Source organism: Crocuta crocuta, unplaced genomic scaffold (genome assembly GCF_008692635.1).
Source record: "Crocuta crocuta isolate KB4526 unplaced genomic scaffold, BGI_CrCroc_1.0 scaffold65, whole genome shotgun sequence".
Lineage (NCBI taxonomy): Eukaryota > Metazoa > Chordata > Mammalia > Carnivora > Hyaenidae > Crocuta > Crocuta crocuta.
Window position 1 is genome coordinate 1,177,509 of NW_027530683.1, and position 6,522 is coordinate 1,184,030.

Below are 6,522 nucleotides of genomic sequence, written 5' to 3' on the forward strand. Positions count from 1 at the left end.
GCTAGCCCGCTCCGGGGCGCCTGGGCACACGCGAGCGTGGAGAGGGGAGACCGCGAGCCTGGAGCCCCGCACCGCACAGCCATTAAGTGGCGCGGCTGTGAGCTGGTGAATGATTAATAGGCACCACCAGCGCGTCAGCAGCTACGATAAGGGAGGGGTGACGGAGAAAAAGAGGGAGGAAGGCGATGTAGGTAGCTTACCACCCCTCGCCCAATTTTTTTCCTTCCCAGTCCTCTGCTCAGATCAACTCGAGCAGCTGCTTCCAGGGGGTCTCTTGCAATACCCTTTAGCCATCCCTCGGGGGGGACTGGGGAGTTTCTCCGCCTGGAAGGTTGGGTGGGAACCAAAGGTGTAGAATCTGTCCCACCCCGGCTCCTATCCAATGAAGCAGACCCCAAACACAGATGTCCGGAGTTCATCTCAGTTTCCCTCGGTTGCTGGCCCGTCCTGAGAGACCCCCAACTCCATTCCCGTCCAATCGTCCGGGGCCCCGACCCCCCACCTCCCGCCCCCGCTGGCCCTACCCTTGAAGACCCGCCGCGGAAGCTCTCAGTCCCCCTTACCCAGGGCGCGCTACCTCCAGACCGACGCGTAGATGGCCCGTGCAAAGTGCCTGTGCGGTCTGGTAGCACGGTGACGTTCTCCGCGCGGTCCAACTCCTTTCTTTGGGCGGGACCCCAGCACTGGCGCCCACGCAGATACTCTTAGAGTCGCTGAAACTGACCCTGAGCCGTGTTAGGAGGAGGAAGGACAAAAACCGTGCGTTAGGAGCTTCTGCGTTACAACACCGCAGGCTGCTCTTCGCAGGCGGGAGCGATTTAGGGGCCTGAGTAAAGCATCGCGAATCTCTTAATAAAGCTTGTGGTGCCCAGAGCCCCCTGCGTCTCCCAGACGAATACAGACTGCAGAAACGAGGACGCGCGGCTGGGAGCTCGCAAGGAGCCCGAGGCTCCCTCCCGAACGTGCCAGGCGCGGTATTGGAAATCCATCTAGGTGTTCACTGGGGAAGGATATGGCTGCGCCGCTTGGAAAGGCTCCGCCTGCGTCCCTGCTGTACTTTGTACCCTGGAGAGTTGGAGGGCCCCAGGGGAGGAGAGCGTAAAGGCCTGGAAGAGCGAAGATGCCAACTCCTCCAAACCCACTCGGGGTCCGCTGTGCAGGCGACCAGACCGGTCACCAACTGCACAAACTGGCAGGGAGACCTTCGAGTCTTTCTGTGAATTGCCAGGATTTCAGCCTTTTCTGAGGCCCTGGACGTGTGACCCCGATCTAGTTCCGAAACTTTCAAGAGACGGAAATCGATGTAGGCACGCCTAGAGCTCCCTTGCCTCATTTAGGAATTGAATGGTTTCTGTGGAAGAGAATGAATGTTCTATTACCATGATTTTTAACTACCTTAACGACTTCCCAGCATCCCTAGCCTAGGCTCCCCTTGGCCTTTCACTTGTTCCAGTCCAAGGAAGAATCACTGCATCCAGCTCTCCTCTCCTATCCCTTTTCAAAATCCCATCAAGTCTTTCTCTGACACGCGCCTGTTCCCAGGAAGACTGACCTGCAGCAGCCTAGTGCTGGACCTCTCTCAACTTTAGCATCGTCTCCTGCTTCTTTTTAGCTCCTCTTCCTCCCAACCACTGAGCAGTGGGTCTCAACTTTCCCTCCCATCAGTGCAGGCCACCTGAAACAGACTAAACTCCCCACTGAAGCTATTTTGTACCAGACAGTCCAGAATGCAGAGACGGTTGCAGAAACTGAAAACCAAAACAAGAACAAAAAGCAAAATTCCTATTGCCCCCTTGCTTTATCTGAGCAATCATTTGCATATATGTGTTTTAGTTCTCAAAACTAAATGCTCCTAAAAGGAACAGAATAACTTCTGTAACGTGTTGATTATAGCAATCAAAGATAAATTATGGCAGACCCTCACAGGAAGGTGTTCAATGAACACTGAATTATTAATGAGAAATGAGCTAGGAAGGGATTTCAAATGTTACAAGGCCAAGCTATTTAACCCATTGCTTTATCTAAACAAATTACTTTTTACCTTTTATGAAAATGGGATGTGGAATTGAGACTTAGTTGTGTTTTATTTTCCTTTAAAAAATGCTGAACATATGGAGAAAAAAAAAGAAATGTCCATCAAGTTTTTAAAAAGTGGCCTTTTGCCCCAAAAGAGCTTTTTACAAGCCAAGCCTCATAATTGTTTAGACGCCTCTTTGCCAATCACTGACTAAAGACACCTGGCTATTCTTCAGGGGGCTGACATTTCAACAGTCATCGTTTAGATGCCTTGGCATTGATCATGGTTGCTCCAGGGGGAGAGGATGTTGGGAGCCAATAAAGCACAGCTCCGTTGTTGACTCTCATATGTTCACTTTGCAGCTCACCTTAGGGAAATCTCCTCCCAATTTAGTGGTAGCCTCATATAGGAAAGAAGAAAACCTAAGGCCAGACATAAATGTGTTTTTTGCTTGTTTGTTTCTGAAGTGGTTTCTATGATGAATTATTTATCCATAAAACAGATGGACAAGGAAATATCACTTACACCCACTAGAATGGCCTTGGTAATTTTTTAAAGGGGGGAAAAACAAATGTTGGCGAGCATGTGGAGAAATTGGAACCCTTATATGTTGGCGGTGGGAATAAAAAATGATGCAACAGCTTCAGAATGTTTAATGATTCCTCAGAAAGTTAAACACAGAATTGCCATATGACTAGCCATTCCATCCCTACGAATTTACCCCCAAATTGAAAATAGGTACTGAACAAAAACCGGCTCAGTAACGTTCATAGCAACACTATTCATAATAGCCAAAAAGTCACAACCAAATATCCATCAGCTGATGCATGGATATACAAAGTGTGGTAGATCCTCACAATGGATTATTCGTCCATAGAATGGAATGAAGTACCAATAAATGAGCCTTGAAAACATTAGGAAAAGTGAGGGAAGCAAAACAGAAAAAATTGTGTATAGCATGATTCCATTTATCTGAGATGTCCAGAATACGCAAATCCATAGAGAGAAAACAGATGAGAGGTTGGCAGGGGCTGATAGGAGAAGTAATGGGAATGACCACTTAATGGGTATGGGGTTTCTGTTTTGGGTTACGGAAATGTTCTGGAGTTAGATAATGGTGGTGATTGTACAACATTGCGAATGTACTAAAAGCCACTGAATTGCACATTTTAAAAATGGTTAAAATTATGATTTTTATGTCATGTGAATTTTACTTCAATAAAAAGAGAGTGATTGAGATGGGTATGAGCCATGTAGTATTATCAAGTCTTTTCAGTAACATATTTCTTAACATTATATCTGTGAGCAAATCCATGATAAATGAAAACAAGCAAAAGGCAGCATTTCTGGGCTAAACAACATGAGATTGGGGTTGCAGCTGTTTTTAAATTATATTAGGAACAGGAGCCCAGTTAGGAATCTGCCTTCCTCTCAGACCTTCATTTAATGTCTCTTAATGAGACAGGAACACTAAGGTAGGCATGGGATTGTTGTAATGTGTCAGGAACATGGCCTTTGATGTCAGGACTCCATAATCTTCATGTTTTGTTTCATAACATTTTAGGGGGGTGGGGGTGCCTGGGTGGTTCAGTCAGTGAAGCGCCCTACTCTTGATTTCAGCTCAGGTCATTATCTCAGTTCCAGGAGATCAAACCCCACATTGGGCTCTGCACTGACAACTCAGAGTCTGCTTGGGATTTTCTGTCTCCCTCTCTCTCTCTGCCCCTACCCCAATCTCTCTCTCTCTGTCTCTTTCTCGCTCGCTCTCTCAAAATAAGTAAGTAAATAAACTTTAAAACCTTTTTTTCTTAATCCACATATCTAAAGCCTGGAAAAGCTTAAGATAAGCTTGTTTTCTCTGTGAGAGTTAATTCCTGCAATCCACCCTTCTCTGGTTACTATCTTTTGCATGCTTCTGTGATAAGAACATTTCTAGAAATGAGAGAAGAAAGATGATGGCCCCCAAGAAGGGGAGAATGGAAAGTCCTAATTCAGGAAGTTGCAGATTCTTAGGTGAACTGATTTTCTTCCCCATCTCAATTCTCCTATGAGCTACACTCCCTTGTGCTCTCGTGTCTCAGCTGTGCACTTGGATTATTGTATTTATCACACTGTGCTGTGATTTCTTGGTGTAGTTATCTGTCCTCCCCTCTAAATCTGTAAGCTTGCTGAGAACAGGGACTATATTTTACTTATCTTTATATTCCCAGCTCCCAGCGCAATACCTCAAAATTGCCCAACACCTCCTTGTTTTATTTTTCTGAGGTATCCCGTGGATAATATCTTCTTTTCGTTCTAACCCATAAGATGTAGATACAAAGAAATGAACTCTTGGCCTCCAGCAATGAAAGTTTTAATATCTGTGCAGTATCATCTATAATAATTTCTTATACATTTAAATCATTCTGAACAATTTCAATTTGCATGTCCTATATCAACAATTACGCTGATGACTCCTTCATTGATCATTCTCGGTCTTAAATTTCTTGGCAGAGAAAGGGTTCTGGAAAATGGGTGGCACATACTTTAGTAGCTAATGATGGTTATTTAATAGTATCATGCAGTGTGAAAGCCATTATACATGGAAGATTGTTTCTTTTTAATTGCAGTCCCGGGTCTCAGTTGGTTTGGTGGAATAGTAATTATCAGGAGCTCAAACTCTGCTTCTGTCAAAATCATTACTAATGTGGTTTTTCTAACTGGAGCCCATGGTGGTCCTCAAAGAGCTCCTCTAATCTGTGCCCGTGGTAGAAGTGCAGGTTGAGGCCAGGGATTAAACAGAGCACTTCGTGGAGCGTCCTCTGTCGTAGCATCATCACAGTTGTGTTTACAAACACCTGTCTGGGCAGATGGGACCAAGCTGGCTCTAAGGAACAAGTGCCACTCAGCTAGATGGCCCATAGCAGAGGTATGTGTCACCTAAAGACCATCCGCCACCAAGCAGTTAACATGATGGCAGTCTGATAAGAAAGTTAACCAGAGTGCAAAGCGGCTGTAGGGCTAAGGAACAAACCCAGACTTCATTTCAAAGGGGCAACCCCCCTTCCTCACAGCAGGCCTGGTAGCCTGTGGCTCAGTTCATCACCAGCCTCAGCAAACTCACCCTGGCCTGCTGATTTTCCCATTGCCTCTTCTGTGAAACAGCATGACCGAGTCATTTTTGTGCTTTCAAAAAAGATGCACAGTACAACAACTCACATTTTCACCTAACTACTACATACTATTTCTAAGAAGAAGAATTCAGCACCTACAGGAAAATATTCATCATCATCAATGGATAAATAAAAATAGAACAAAAGCAGCTGCACGTTACCTATCTTACTTTGAATAGTCCTTAACAATAATACATGTTTCTGTAATGTGGTCTCTGTTAGTCAAGGATCAATTTAATTTCAAACAATTTTATCAAAAAAAAATCTCTTGACATTATTCTTTTTACTAGAAACTGCAAAAGCACTTTCAAAGTCACAAAGCCATACTTTTGTTTCTTTTGATTGATGTTTGATTTTAAGCAGAGCACTTAAACAGTTGCAGCAAGTCACCCATTCCTTACGACAGAGCTGCTCCTTTCGATTAAGCTGCATCTGCCAGTCAGTGTCACCAGCTAAGGAATAGCCCAAACGCAGCAAAAAGCTGCCTGTGGGGAGCAAAGAGAGCTTTGTAGAAGAAAGCTATGAAGCTATCTCTTTTTTAAGATCTAAAAAGTTGTGTTTTTTTTTTTTAAAGTTTATTTTATTTATTTTGAGAGCGAGAGCATGAGCAAGGGAGGGACAGAGAGAGAGGGTGAGGGAGAATCCCAAGCAGGCTCTACATTGTTGGTGCAAAGCCTGACGTGATGCTCAGACTCACGAACTGTGAGATCACGAGCTGAAATCAAGAACTGGATGCTTAACTGACTGAGCCACCCAGGTGCCCCTAAAACATTTTGTTCTTAATCAAAACCGAAAAGGTACATAATTAGAGAGTGATTTAAATCTATGCAGTTATCATAATGCCTGCCATCATGATACTGCCATTTTGTTCCCATTTTAAGTATGTTGAGGCAGGAGACTAGTCACATCCTCTGTCACGCAAAACAGTGCTTTATTTAGATGACACAAAGCAACTTCCATGACTGACCATTTCTTCTTTTGCACATGTAAGAATAGTGGGTTTGTGTTGAATGCATCTGTGTCTTCTGCGGAGGGTGGAGGAATGGGGGTCAGTGTCTGTGAGCGATGGGCTCAGAAGGTAAGCTCAGAACCACAGGGATTGGTCCAGAAAGAGAATGACCAGATGGCCCACTCACTCCCTCTTCCTGAAGGCAAGCTGCCTCCCCAATACCAGGCTCTGCCTCTGCTCTTCTCTCTCCGTGCAACATGGAATGGTACTTTATTTTGTCCTTGAGGAAGCAGCCTGTGTGACAGTCTTGCCTCTTCTTTACTTGTCAGAACAGGGAGGTCAGAAGATAGCCCAGTCCAGGGAGGGCCACTTGGCCTAGAATAAGAAGTCACCATTCCTTGTGG